The 14,491-nt window shown below is 35.0% G+C and overlaps 1 protein-coding gene across 2 annotated transcripts in view; it reads right to left on the bottom strand.

Moving 5' to 3' along the window:
* Positions 1–14,491, bottom strand: part of LOC128559968 (protocadherin Fat 4-like) — a 127,907-nt gene that overhangs the window by 69,436 nt on the left and 43,980 nt on the right. The gene's annotated exons all lie outside the window — the stretch shown is intronic.

The following is a 14,491-nucleotide window of genomic DNA, read 5'->3' on the forward strand; positions in this document are numbered from 1 at the left end:
AGAAAGAAAACATTGTTTTACATGAAAATATAACGGCATATAAAACATTTATATTATTGTACAAAACCATTGTCAATTTATTCATATATGTATTGAATTCCGGAAGGGGACTACATGAAGGGGCCACACTTCTGGACAGTCCAGCGCCTTTAAAAACTCACCATTTTTAAAAAGCTGTTACATGTCTTCGTTTTGATGCATTTGCAACATTGTGCGAGTGTTTAAACTTTACATAACTAGGTAAAACATCGTTTTGACAATTGTTTACATTTATTTCTTTACAAATGGCATTCTTATTTAAAAGGGGACAACTCATTTAGAATATTTTAGGTATCCAACTCCATGGGACAGAACAGTAACACATGTATTGGACAGATAAGTTGTGTGTTAAGATGCTGTTCATTCGCTAAAAAATCAGTTGTTTTGTGATATACTGCTAAACCTTAAACATTTTTATTTTACCTCGTTACAAAACAAAATGTGTGGTTCATATTTATATCGGGTAGACATCGGGCGTTTGTCGAATTCAAACCACTTTTCGATATGGATGTGGGAACACGTTTTTATTTATTTATTTATTTATTTATTTATTTGTTATTTTATATTAATTGATGTGGACTTCTACATTTTTTCCATCGTTACCTTTACCTAAGTTTTCGCAATCAGTTAATCAAACCTTTATTTTATGATACTACCAGTGTAGTAGGATGGATTGCAAGTTAGTTCTACCCGATTATCAAATGGTAACAAGACAATAAAAAAAAGAATAATGTAAAATTTTACCTTCCGAATACTGGAATAAAAAGGTAGATAAAAATATATTTAAGTTAATATAATCCATATCTCCTTTTTGTTACATCTGTTGGGATTATTCCTCAATTTTAAAAATATTAATATTACCCTGTTACAGAAACGTACGCACTTGTGTTATAATTAAAAACTGTCGCGCCGTACAATGATAGAAAAGCACGATCAGTTAATTAAGGACCCTTGTTAAACAGAGTACGATTTACTTACATTTTAATTAATATGTTACACACGCTTAGATGCACACATACAACGGGATATTATAAAAAAGAAAAAGGACACCATAAACCGGAACCGCGAATCGTTATATTCTGGTTGATTAAATTCATTAAGACCTTTGAAATTGATCCGTGTTATATTCCAATTTGGTTGTATAACCTAAATATTTTCACCTATAACACAATGACCGTAGCTGTCTTTAGGTGCGCTAGTCAAATTTTCAATGACCCCTTTCTTTAATACACACTTCAACACTTCTATCTTTATCTTTATCTTTATAGTAAGACTATCACGCAATAGATATCATTTCATTATTATTACTTAACCCTACAACAACTCTATCTACTTTTACTAACCCTTTTTCGTCTTTATTTTTCTTTAACAATTAATACTGAACTGACAATCTTTGTACATTTGTTTTCAGATAACATAATGACAACATATTTGTTTCTTTCAAGTCCCATTTTAGCTATTAACTTATTGTTTGTCTACAAGTTAATTGTTCGCAAAGGAGAAGAATTCTATAAGACTTGTCTTCCATTCTTATACTTTCCTAAGTTATAATATTCACTGTATGACTATGTATCAATGTATATGTTTACTATTTGGGAATAAATATGTTTAAACTAATTTTTCAAATTTGATTTGTATACTTGTGCAATTTGATTTGTATAGAATGCATAAAAGTGTTTTTTGTTGCTGCGGCCGAACTGGAAAATGTTGGCTTAAAAACACGAACAGAAAAGGTATTCTGTGTTTGTTTGTTAATAAAAAATAAATGTTGAAATAATTTATAGCAAAACCGTGTTTTAACACTATATAGATCTAGCTATTTATACACTCGAGCGGTAATACGTCGTACAAATAATTTCACTCGGGCTGCGGCCTCGTGAAATTATTACGCCCGACGTATAACCGCCCATCGTACATAAATAGTGTTAAAGCACTCTTTTCCTATATATTATTTCTTGAATATAGTTACATATTTTTTAACTCAGTCAATACATAATCAAACTAACTTGGAACACTAGACGCTTGCTGCAAGCGCTATGGCGATGAAATTTATTATTAGACGATGACTGCTAAGGTTTACGAATTTTTGGCAAGAAAATTTAGTTTACTGTTTGGTTGATTATGATGTTGTCATCTTGATATATAATTTGATGTAATAAATTCAACGCATCTAGGTGTACTTTATCATATCTTTTATGAAATTATATCCAATATATAGATTCTTTCTATTTCCAAAATGAAAAGTAATCTTATATGTGCAATTTTGACTGTACCGCCTCACCTCAAAACACTTTGCATAGGGTCAAATATACATGTAGATCTGTTATCCTGCTCAAATAAATGTCGAAGCACAATACCGATTCTTAAATTCTCTTTCTGCATGACTGGTCAGGATCCATGCTGTTCGCTTTCAAAGCCTATTGCAATTAGAGAAACCATTAGCGAAATGCATGGATCCTGACCAGACTGCGCTCATATGGATCCTCATGTTTGTCCACAAAATTGCTCCAAGAAAAGACATACATCTACACACAATGGAGACAGGTACAACATTATGTGCCATTTGTGACAAAAGATTCAAGAATGTAGAGGTGATATAATCCAACGCTTTCTCGTACTATTCTCACATAAGAGATTTAGGGTTTTAGTGCGCAGGTTACAAAAACATTTAGTCTTTAACCACTTGTACGTATTTTTTTATTGATATTGCCTAGATGTTAAACTACTTTCGTTGTACCACATACGGCTTATGCCACTAACGATTTATACGTTCATAAAATGTTATCTTAACTCATGTCCTTATTAATAATTTTTTGTCATTTAATCTACAGGTTAGAGATATGTTTAGCCGAATGTTGCGTTCTCAGTGTATCTTTGTTCTTTGTTATATGTCCGCCATACACTGGAACCACGTTAGACAAAGCTAAGTGAATGTGACATCGCTTCATTCAAGGTGTACGTACATGTACGTTATGCTTGTCGTTTCGTTGATACATTCACTGACGTAAGAACATCGGAACGTTGAATGTTTAAACACGCCATCTACCATCCTGAAGAACTGGGTAGTTGGCAGTCGTAGTTAGTTTTGCTGCGGAGAATATAAGTCAGTCCGGAGCTCAATAAATTCTCTAGCGTCCAAACGAAAATATAGTATAGAATACAGCTGTTCTATGCCACTATATACATGTATTTCAAATTTAGAAACGCACATTTACATATTTGCTAAATTAGAAATAAGAGATGTGAGTTTTTAACTTATTACAAGAAATACAAACCGGGCATCCAGATGTACGATCAATATACGTCCCAGTATAAGTTACGTCAGCAAGTGCATACCATAACGCATTTTATTAAATGGATACTGATGCACAAAGAGTCAAGGTAAAGATTGTGTCAGACCTATAAAATGACATATCTTTGAGTGAGTTGTATATACCTTTTATCACAGTTCATACTGAAGAAAATGTTGACATGAGAAAAAAGAACAACCGGATATAAAAGCTTCAAAACCCTAACTTGTTATTTTTAAAGTTGATATTCGTTCCGTCCGTTTCATTTTCAAAGTATTAACAGCGGGTTTTCGCTCATGATTATAAAGGAAATACGCAAAAGAAATGTTGGAGTGAGAACGGGCGCAGGCGCTCTCGTACAAAATTCTCGAATATTTGCATAGTTACAAAACAACATTTCACAAATATATATTTCAGCCAAAAGCACAGTGAATACCATAATTGATACATTGTATTTTAATTTAACGATGGTTACATTTTTCTCAAAATATCATAGTAGTTTTGTGACATATTGATTTGTACACTTACGCATGCATGATGTACAGACTTCATTTAGATATAGTGGACCGTTTCTTTGTAATTTCATTTCATTACCTCAATGTGAGGGGTTTGATGAAATTGTGTTAGCTAAAATTTTCAAAGGACTCGATTGTATCTTGTTTTAGATTACTTGTTTTTAGATAGTATATAAAACATACATAAAACATATCTAGAATATATAAACATACGACTGATCGCAGATTTTATGACTAAGATTGTTTTATTCCATTTTTATTCACAATTTCCCTACTGTATTTAAAAAAGTAAGTTTCAATTCAATAACCATTTATGTATACGGTGGTCTAATGATTACTGTATAAACATACTTACATTTATTCGGTACCGAGTTTCGAACAGTTTAAAGAAATTTCCATATTAAAGTGGAACCACGTGTTGAAATTGCAGTGAAAGACCAAAAACACCCAACGAATATTCAGTTCTTTTTAAATATCACTACGTTATAATTCAAGCTAATCTTTTTCTTTATCCATTCTAGCATAAAATTGCTGTTCTTGTCACTTTTCGGGGATGTTTTAACAGGAGAAAAAATGTGTGTTAACAGAGAGATTCTCGCGCTCACGTGCTGTTATAACACCTTTCTATATATGCGAATTCCGTGATAAAGCGTAAACGTATTATGGCCTCAAAACGGATAATTCAAAAGGAAATGACGTCAACGTGAAAATACAACGCAGACTTTACCGCGCATTTCATGGAAATTTAATGACGTTGAGGGACAATATATTCATTTTCTTGGTTTTTACGCGTTTCATGCTAGAATAGCGTTAGCGCATGTTCTTTTCGTGTTATAACATCCTCAGAATTCCTCGAAAATCGTTTGTACCAATCCCTCGGGATTCTGCAGATGTTATAACACGAAAAAACATGTGCTATCCCTACATAAAAAAGATTTTCATATCTTCTGATCGAGTTTTGGTACATATATCACCGACAATAAACCAGTACAATTGAATTTCTTAGTCGCTTCAGTGAGTTTAACAAATAAATTCCAAACGCAAATATTGATGTGGATGGTATTGTAAGTTACACACTAGAATGTCCTGAAAGATTTTTGCAATAACAATGCATATGCAGAATGGAGTGTAAAATTAATTTTGATAGATCCTGCAAACCAGTGGGGTATGATGTCTCACGGCCTAATTAAAAGCTCTCATTTCTACCTTCCTGTTAGATTTTCTTTAAACCATTTTTCTATACTGTAGCTAACAATAAATTAAAACAACGATCATAATGAGAATGTAGCGTAAGTATTGACAAGAAACAGTCGTTAGACTAAGTTAAAGATTAAAGGAATCTAGAAGTATGTGTGTTGGAAAAGAAATGTGCAGTGGAAAAAAAGATTATTGTTGTTGTTTCCCGCCCTCTGCAAATGCATAGAGGTGATATAATTTTTTTTTGAAGAGGTCATCAGCAAGTGAGCTTCAGTGTGTACGGGATGGGCGTGGAGAATCTGCATTCGCCGCTTACATGAAAAGAAATATGATGGCACATTTTTGACTGGCATAAAGAGTTGTTAAAGGAGGAAAAAGTTAGCGCGTCGAAGTGATACTGGAAGATCATTAAAGGCTCTAGTAGTTGAAGGAAGAAAAGCGTCATAGTATTGTGATGCTCGTGCTCTTGGTACTCTAAAATCCTCATTATTGCGCAGACAGTATGTTTCGTTGTGAACAGAGGCTGGACAAAGTTCAGAAAGATAGGGTGGAGTAAGATTTGACAACATCTCCATACTCTAGAATTAATATAATTATAGTAATCAACGAACATATTCAACTGTGGTCGAGATTTATTATTATAACAATTTTAACCGCCATAACCTTGTACCGATACTTAGTATGTAGAGGAGAGAATTACTGTGAGCTCTAGCAGTTTTCAAATCAATCTACTTGTCTTGATATTTGTATTGTATGGATGTTATACATATGGATGTTATATGTCATGTATATCTTGATAAATAAATAATATGTTTAAACAAAAACAAAAAATAAATATAGGATATTCAAGATTTTTGCATGAATATGGATTTTATTTTTATCTTTTTTCATACCATGAGATGAAAATAAAAACCATATTCTTGTAAAACAACCTTGAATGTTCTGTATATTAGATATACAAATGATTGAAAACGTTGTATGTTTACATTTAGAACGAGCGACAACAACAACGATACATTTTCCGTACAGCCGAAATTTAGTCTTATTTTGGAAAAAACGAAAAACGTAACCTTTACCACATCCGCGAAGATAAAGAAAACGAAAGTGTAGTTGTATGTTTTGTGTACAACTCGCAGTTCCCGGAAATTTTGACATATTGCTGTTGTATTTTCTGCCGTTTCAAATGTTCTGCCCAGTAATATCCTTTTGCTGAAAGTTAAATGTCATGTACCCGTACATATACCGGTTAGAATTTACCATAGACGGGTTATGATCATTGTATATTTTTTTATTTTGACTTGAAATAGTTTAATCAGTATACATTTTTTGGCTTTTATGAAGTTGCTTATGTTTTAATTGACGATTTATATTATACATTATTATTCAACTTTACAATATTACACACTGTATTAGATCAATTGCAAACATCATATGAAACAGACAGAGCTCATACAAAACATAACTGAGCCGATATGAGAAAAACAGGGCCAATACGAAACAAGAGATCACAGAGTGATCTTGGCGCCCACCAATGTGCCATTTTTGAGTGTTCCAAATTTCAAGACTTACTGACTAGCTCAAGGTCAAATTTCATTTCCGTACACAACACTTTGCATGTGGTCCAAATTCGAAAGCTGTAGCTTGAGAAATGTGAAAGTAGGTCACTAGATGAATTTCAAGGACGAAATGTGAAAGTAGGTCACTAGGTCAAAATCAAGGTCAAATTACACTTCAGAACACAAATTTATGCATGTGGTCCAAATTTAAAGCCTGTACCTTCAAAAATGTGGAAGTAGGTCACTAGGTCAATGTCAAGGTCAAAGTTTGTTTCGGTATACAATCCTATGCATGTGGTCTAAATTTGAAGCCTGTAGCTACAGAAATGTGAAAGTAGGTCACTAGGTCAATCTTAAGGTCAAAGTTCATTTCGGTACACAAAACTATGCATGTGGTCCAAATTTGAAGGCTGTAGCTCGAGAAATGTGAAAGTAGGTCACTAGGTCAAAATCAAGGTCAAATTCTATTTCGGAACACAGAACTATGCATGTGTTCCAAATTTGAAGCCTGTACCTTCAAAAATGTGAAAGTAGGTCACTAGGTCAATGTAAAGGTCAAAGTTTGTTTCGGTACACAAAACTATGCATGTGGTCCAAATTTGAAGGCTGTAGCTTGAGAAATGTGAAAGTAGGTCAGTAGGTCAAAATCAAGGTCAAATTCCAATTCAGAACACAAAACTATGCATGTGGTCCAAATTTGAAGCCTGTACCTTCAAAAATGTGAAAGTAGGTCACTAGGTCAAAGTCAAGGTCAAAGTTTTTTTCAGTGCACAAAACTATGCAAGTGGTCCAAATTTGAAGGCTGTAGCTACAGAAATGTGAAAGTAGGTCACTAGGTCAAAATCAAGGTCAACTCATGTCAAGGTTCATCTTGCCACTCAAAACCATACATGTGGTCCAAATTTGAATGTTGTAGGTTATTGACAAGAAGATTTTAAAATCTTTTCCCTATATAAGTCTATATGAACCATGTGACCCCCCAGGGCGGGGCCATATTTGACCCTAGGAGGATAATTTGAACAAACTTGGTAGAGAACCACTAGATGATGCTACATTACAAATGCCAAAGCCCTAGGCTTTGTGGTTTGGACAAGAAGATTTTCTACGTTTTTCCCTATGTAAGTCTATGTAAACCATGTGACCCCCGGGGCGGAGCCATATTTGACCCTAGGGGGATAATTTGAACAATCTTAGTAGAAGACCACTAGATGATGTCATATACAAAATATCAAAGCCCTAGGCCCTGTGGTTTTGAACAAGAGGTTTTTCAAAGTTTTTCCCTATATAAGTCTATATAAACCATGTGACCCCTGGGGCGGGGCCATATTAGACCCCAAGGAAATATTTTGAATCATCTTGGTAGAGGACCACTAGATGATGCTTCATACCAAATATCAAAGCCCTAGGCTCTGTGGTTTTGGACAAGAAGATTTTCAAAGTTTTTCCCTATATAAATCTATGTAAATTATAGAAATAAACAAAGGGCCATAACTTACTAAAAAATTGTTGAACTAGTCTGATTTTCAGGGGGACACAACTAGGGTACCAATACATCATTCTGACAAAGTTTGGTCAAAATCCCCCAGGTAGTTTCTGAGGAGATGTGATAACGAGAAATTGTTAACGGACGGAAGGACGGACGGACGGACGGAAGGACGACGGACCACGGACGCAGAGTGATTTGAATAGCCCACCATCTGATGATGGTGGGCTAAAAACAGGGCCAATACGGAATTCAAGCATTTTGATTGGTTCAAAAGAGAGGGCCAATACGGAGAAGCCACTTCCGTTTGATTTTTAAATGACGCCATTTTGTTTTACATCAGAGTTATAGATTACATTTTTTTTTCACATTTTGATAAAAAAAAAGTCATCCAACATGTTCATTTAATAACCAAGTATGACTGAGCGGGATGTACGTCTTCGGAGATTACAACGGTACTTTCGCTTATTCGGTATTGTGTAAAATGCAAGTGTTTCCTGTCAGAAATTCTATCAGTTGTCAAGGAAAATAATAAGAAAATATGGAAACTCATATTAATAAAAAGGATGAGACTTATCTTTAACAGACATTTTGATAGTGTGGACTATTTGTGCAATGATAAATAGCGATTCAAGTGCTGGAAAGTGGATGAATAAATTGGCGAACAAGAGTGTCAGTTGTGAACTGCAAACAATTTCGGATAAGAATTAAACGAGGCATGGGACTATATAATATGTGCTTGATTGGTTGTATTATCTTGATCAACACATATGTGTATAATTTTGTGTCTCGTTGCTTGCAGCCTAAAAGGAAACGACTTTTAAAGCAGTTTTTATGACAGTTCAAATGATATGGTACTCGCTAAAGAAAATAAATAGGAATTCCAAAAAATAAGGTATGTTCTAGTTACTCTTGATTTTGTCGCATTAAAAGTATCTTTCAAAATTATTCTCAAGTACCTACATACAACTCATTCTGTTTTACTGGCGAAAATGATCATGATTTCTAAAATACGTCTAAACTGTAAACAACTTGTCAAAGAATGACACGATTTTTCACCTGAACGTGCATAGCTGTCATAAGGTAACTCACAGAGTTCTTATACTGTTACCGCCAACAGTTGAAAGTTGAATAATAATATTATCATTAATCAAGCGATTTCATATTGGCCTAGTTATTTGTCCTCGGGCAGTCGTATTGGCCCTCGGCCTACGGCCTCGGGCCAATACGACTACCCTTGGACAAATAACAAGGCCAATATGAAATTGCTTGATTAATAACATTATAATATATAAAAGAAACCATACATTAAGTGTCTTGAAACAGTTACTGTCACTGAAAGTTTGTGATTTTTACCATGGAATTCTTAGCTCGAAAGGGTATAACACATACACACTTACACTTACCACTGTGACATAATTCAGCCCGAGTAAAACCAAAATATTACCTTTAATTTACGTTAAATAGCTACTGTTTATATAATGTTATTATTGCTCATGGAACATTGGTGAAAACCTTGTGTTTGTTTCAGCATTTGCATAATGCTCAAAGTGGTTAGACCCAATCAAGTTATAAGCATACTTAAACTTAAATTTTGTCGTGCAAAACTTTTAAAATGTTTGCACGGAATCGATATTTAAGATCCTACTTAAAATCTTGGCGCGTGTGATTTAGTTTAATGTTTATTCTGATTTTAAGGATTTCGTAGCCTAACTATACGGACTGCCTAAAGCTAGAATGCTTATAGTCCGTGGAGAGGTAATAAATAATAAAACTTAACCAAATATACTGTTGAATACAAGAGCTCGACCAAGCGGGGCAGTATACGCTGGTAGGATTGAATCGTAGGAGGACGGAAGCAAACTTTAAAGATTCTTTTATTGTTCTGAGGTGTGAGATGGGAAGGAGGGGGTAAGCAGGGTATGTGTGTGCGATGGTGATGACAGGATACTAAAAGGCTAGACAGTATTTTTTGTTCGGGGTGGGGGAGGGTATTATAGGGGTTGTAATGTAGATTGTTGCAGTCTGCACATCGTCTTATTACCATCTGTCAATATTTCAAGTAAAAACTTTTAATAATTTCATGTTATGCTCTGGTCAGGAAATATAATGAATATAATGGGCAGGTTTGACCTTGCTGTCACCTTGATCTTTGACATAGCCCCCTGTTTCATGTACTCTGTACATAGTCTTATTGTCTCATCACCGCCTACCTACCTGCAAAGTTTGAAGTCAATATCTTGAACGGTTAAATAAAAACCTCTGCCGGACACGGACAATGATGGACATATTTGACCTTTGAGCTCAATTTGTAACCTTGACCTTTGACCTATAGACCCGATTTGTGTGTTCAGCACATGGTCTTATCGCCAAGTTTGAAGTAATTACCTTGCATGGTTATTTAGTTTCACTGCGGACACAAAATATAATACTATGGACAGTTTTAAGCTTTTAGCTCGATTTGTGACCTCGACCTTTGACCTTCAGAGCCAACTCAAGCGCTATGCACATCGTCTTATCGCCATCTACCTATATGCCAAGTCTAAAGTAAATATCTTTAATGGTTATAAACTTATGCTCTGGACACAAATTATGACAGATGGACGGACGACAGACAGACAGACACATGCGTCATCACATAATACGTCCGGGCGTATAGATTCATACAATGCATTTTTCAGACAACGGGTTTTGTACATTGTCTAAATCAGGGCTTCACCAACAAACGAGTGAACAGGAAACTATTTTTAATGAACGAAAGATAAAAAATGAAGTTTTGAAAAAATAATACATATATCTATAAGTAGTTTCAGACATCAATGTTTTCCTCTTATTATACCAGCAGAATAAGAAAAATGGTACAAAATCGAATTACTTTTTACAGTTTGCGCTGGTTTAACATGAAAAGCATTGTTACTGTTTCTAACCTATCCAGTCTGGAAAAGAATACTGATAAACGGATAAACAAGTACTTTTTTCATACAATACAGAATGACATAATATAGATCTGTACAATTAACAATTAAACCAGTTATCTGTTAGACAACGTTCACTGATTGTCTCCATTTTGATATATTCAGTCACTGATAATCAATGATATAGACAAAATGGAATAAGGCATTTTACTTCTAGGAAATCAGTCACAAATACGTTTGTCGCAAACAGATCTTTCACCACTCAGGTGGATCATTCGTTGGGTCTTCAGTTTCACTGGTGTTACCGCCTTCAGCTCCCTCAAAAGGAACAACCGGTGTCGATATCACTTGTTGCCCGGTCAGATCGCCCCACTGACCTTCGCCGCCATCTTCATCCTGAGAAAATTAAGCATTTTACTGCTTTATACGTAAACAGTTGTCGATAGAAAACACGAATATTAACAATAAAAACGGTTTTAAGACAAATGCTACTGCTGTCATTGCGATCCAAGTTCATTTACTTGTAAACGACTTCTGGCGTTCGCGAGGAACCCAATATTACACAATGTAGTTTACAAAGAATTACCTAAACGAGCGTAAATATGTACAACTTAATATATGTTTTAAGACAAGAATTTGAAACAGATATATCTACGTCCCCCGCCCAGGGACATTTTTTACAAAACATATTGCATGGCAATACAATATCTTCTTCAAGGTAAGGAGAGAAAATATAATTTTACTTAAAGCATTTATAAATCATGACTATATAATATAATTCATCAAGAGGTATGTTCTTTGAAAATGTCTGGAAATCTGTAATTGGTTAATGCTTTATTGCTTTAAAATATTTATATCTTGATGGAAGTAAGTACCGTGTTCTCGAGAAAGTGCTAGTAATAGATTTTCCTGTTTGATAAGAAATATGCACATATGGACCACAAGAATTTAAGAAAATTGTATATAAAGCATTTCTAGCGCTTTTCTGATGCTTTGCGATTACCATGTTATTCGGTTTTTTCTCCTTAATTGTTTGTTGTCAAATCGTGTTTGGGGTTCAATTATTTACACACAAGTTCACCTTCTGTTAGTAAGTTAGGGTTTACTATCGTCGCAATTTTCAAAAAGCTTAAGCAGGTTTTTGAGTTATTGTCATCTAGCCTTCTTCTGATCAGAGGTCAATAAGTGAGGGATCTACCTAGCTCAGACTTTTCTAAATCCTAAATGCTTTGTCTATTCCTTCTGAAATCCCCACCCTACTTTTTATCACTTCCACAGAATACCTCACATCTTCCTCGACAAGATCTTTGACAGCATCAATATTCTTGAAGGTCAACGATGTGTTATGTCGACCATAACGACAAACAGCTGCACGGTCATGAAAACTGCCATAAATGACACGTTAGAGTGACCAGGTATATTATTCAGCTCAGATTTACTTTGTTGGAATTTTAGCCCCAACACACCCTTTGATATAGGTACATATTTCACTTTTCACTGCGGCCTAAGATATGCTAACACACAGAATTTCAACGAGTTTTTCGAGGTTGTGTAGGTATCAAATAGCTCTTTGCATGCATGTAGAAATTAGACATGTAAATACTTATGTATGGATGCGTATCAGTAACAAAACTTTCTGAAGCACACTCGTACATTCATGCATAAAAGGACTAGAGAGCAGACAAATCATTTGATTATGGTCTTCATGTAAAGAAGCAATCTAGATGGCTTACGGAAGAGCGATGGTTCTACCCAGGTGCCCGACCGTATCTGGGGTCTTCCTCCACCATCAAAGCCGGAAAGTTGCCATATGACCTAATACTGCGTAGGTGCGACGTTAAACACAGCAAATACAAAACAAAATGTGATTATGGTACCTGCAAAGTTACTTGAATATTCATACATGCATCCATACATGCAAAGCAAAGTTATGAACACAGCAAAAATGACATATTTCCTTTGACCTTTTGTTATCTTCGCCTGTGCGACAGGGATCCGGGTCTGGCACGCGACAGGTAGACTCATTATGGGAAAAATTCATGCAAGGTAAATATGATATCCCTTGGTGAATGTTAGACCTATATGCAAGAAATGAAACTAATGCTCTGATACTTTGACCTCCATGTATGACATTTACCACTAAGCTAGGGGTCTGGGACATGCAAATGACACGTCGTCTAATTATGGGGAACATTTGTGCCAGTTAATTTTAAAAATCGTTGATGAATGGCCGAGTTATTGATCGGACACGAAACAGACCTCCAAGTGTGACCTTTACCTTGTTAGGTGTCTTTCGCAAGACACAGCGTCTCATTATCGGGAACATTTGTGATAAGTTATATTATAATCCTTTTATAGATGACAGAGTTACGGACCGGACAAGAAGTTGACGGATGGACAGACGGATTAAAGGACAGACGGACACAGCCTATTTCTATGTCCCACTTTTCTTCTTTGAAAAAGGCGGGTGAAAATACTCTATCATTATTATATAATATGTCAAAAATGGTACCGTTATAGCTAAATACTGGCTTTAATAGTATAATATGTACGGTACATAATTTGTGTTACATTCAGTCTCTACAGTTTCTTATGACCAAGTGCATAAATCTGCAAATTTTATCAAAGCTATAAAAATTGCGTGATATATATTATATAAATTTCTTTTAACACACAATTACTGATATACTTAAACTTAAATGCAGGCAGAGAAATTTTAATTAAATAGACTATTATGATACAAAAACCAAAGAATCGGGATGACGTATTTTTCAGTTTATAGCGTAACATACCTCATTGTCTTCAGATGCAAAGAATGTTGCATATTTCGGCGAATCACTTTCCTGAAATATTTACAGTGAAATGCAAAAGTTGTTTAGACATTTACAAATCTTTGATATTTTAGCATTTTTGTTTCACTAACAAAAGGGGATAATTCTTGTTCACATGTCTGTCATCATCCTTATGAAAGGCAAGACAAAAAGCAAAATAATCAGTTTAAATTTGTCAGCACAGAGATTAAATCTTTGCCTGCATATGATATTAGATATTAAGTTATGTCAGGTCTTTGAAAAACGTGTAGCAGATTTTGTCCCGATTTAAAATTAACAAAAATACAGAAACGTTAACCTTTTCTCTACGAAACAAGGATTCCCTGCAATATGTGATAAGCATTAACTTAACTGTGCCGTACGCTTGCAATATGCGTAGACCGAACATTTTATCGGTTGTAAAATATACAAAACCGGTCTGTCCTAACTGCTGGCAGCAATATGCGTAGACGGAATATTTTATCAGTTGTAAAATATACAAACCGGTCTGCCCTGACTGCTAGCTGAAGAATGAACTGTAACTCGTCCGGATTCTGGACGTTCGCCTTTCCCTTTCTCAAACACGGGGAGTCCCGAAAAATTCTTGTAGTCACGATCTCTCTTTTCGAGGCGATGTTCTATCATCTCCTGTACTTCATTTAATTCCGGTACTTCATTGTCTTTGG

The sequence above is a fragment of the Mercenaria mercenaria genome, chromosome 10, assembly GCF_021730395.1.
Source record: "Mercenaria mercenaria strain notata chromosome 10, MADL_Memer_1, whole genome shotgun sequence".
NCBI classification, from domain to species: domain Eukaryota; kingdom Metazoa; phylum Mollusca; class Bivalvia; order Venerida; family Veneridae; genus Mercenaria; species Mercenaria mercenaria.